Source organism: Canis lupus, chromosome 15 (assembly GCF_011100685.1).
Source record: "Canis lupus familiaris isolate Mischka breed German Shepherd chromosome 15, alternate assembly UU_Cfam_GSD_1.0, whole genome shotgun sequence".
In the NCBI taxonomy this organism is placed as follows: Eukaryota; Metazoa; Chordata; class Mammalia; order Carnivora; family Canidae; genus Canis; species Canis lupus.
In genome coordinates, this window is record NC_049236.1 from 62,078,011 (window position 1) to 62,079,507 (window position 1,497).

Genomic DNA, 1,497 nt, shown 5'->3' on the forward strand with positions numbered 1-1,497 from the left:
TTTTGAGACTTTATATATGTGGAGGAAGATTGTCTCTGTATCAATCTGCATTTTTTCATGACGCTGTTGGAAACATTTATATGCTTAGTATATATTCATTTTTCTTTTTTCCCTATAGGTATAATATACTTAAATGTATTTATTTATTTTAACTTTTTTCCCAGTTTTGCACAATTGCAAGAACTTGGAAAATGAGCATTTTTGTACATGTCTCCTTGTGCATATGACTGCAAGTTCTTCCGGAATTTATTTTCCTGTCCAGTCAGTAGTACCCGATGAGAGCCTTTTCAATCTGAGTCCTGTGCCTTTACTTAACCTAGAGAAATTTATTTTTCATTTATTTCAAACCTTGAAATGAAGTCGCTTGGTCAAAGCTCATCTTTATCCAGTTAGCTTTATTGCGTCTCAGAGATCTTCCGATATGTTGCCCTCTAAAAGCTTTAATGTTCACTTGACATATTTTGGTTTTTCATCAATCTAAAATTAATTTTCTGTATTATTTGAGACAAGGATCACTATTTCGTTCAACATGAAAAAGGCTTTGTCTTAGGGAAATTTATCGATTTTATCTTTTCCCCACTGATTTTATCCCACGTCTGTAGTATCCCAAGCGTCCACATTTCTGGGTTCTCTGTTCTGTTCCACTGGTCATCATCTACTTCTGTGCCAATTTCAGACAGTCTTAATCTTCCTAGTTATATAACAAGTTTTAATGGCTGATCAGCAACTTTAAAAAAATCATCTTAGTTATTCTTGGTCCTTTATTATTTTATATAAATTTTTAAAACATCTTTTGAAGTTTTGCACATACTCCTCTTAAAATTTTTATTGGATTTGCATTGAATTATAGATCAATTTCAGGAGAATCATTGCCTATCTATGTAGGAAATTTCCTATCTCTGTAGGACTACTTTTACATCTTTCAACATTATTTATTTTATGATATCTTGCACAGTAGGTTTTTGGATCTATTTTTGTGTACTTGAAGGTTATTTTGTTATTGCCACAGATTTTCTCCATCATCAGAATTTATTTTACTGTTCAGTAGTACTCGATGAGAGCCTTTTAAATCTGAGTCCTGTGCCGTTATGTAACCTAGAGAAATTTATTTTTTATTTTATTGTCTTGGTTCTATCTTTCTGCCGTTTCTTTAAACAGACATTGAACTTTTATTAATTCTCCATGTCCCTTAGTTCTTTGTCTTTTTGCTCTCTGTTTTAGAACAATTACTTAAAATTATCTTTCTGATTATTAATCTATTCTTCAGGGATGTCTGTTCTAGGATTTGTCCCATGTACTAAAGGTTTCAATTTCAGTAATCATATATTTAATTTCTAAGAACTCCTCCTCTGATTACTTTTTTAAAAAAATTAGTGAGCTTTTCTTCTTTTATGAATTAAATATTACCTTGTATCCCAGAGTTTGCTTTTACAAATATTTTAGTTCTCGTAGTCTCATAGAGTTATTCTCCATAGTCTTTCTTTTCTTCAGGGTCAA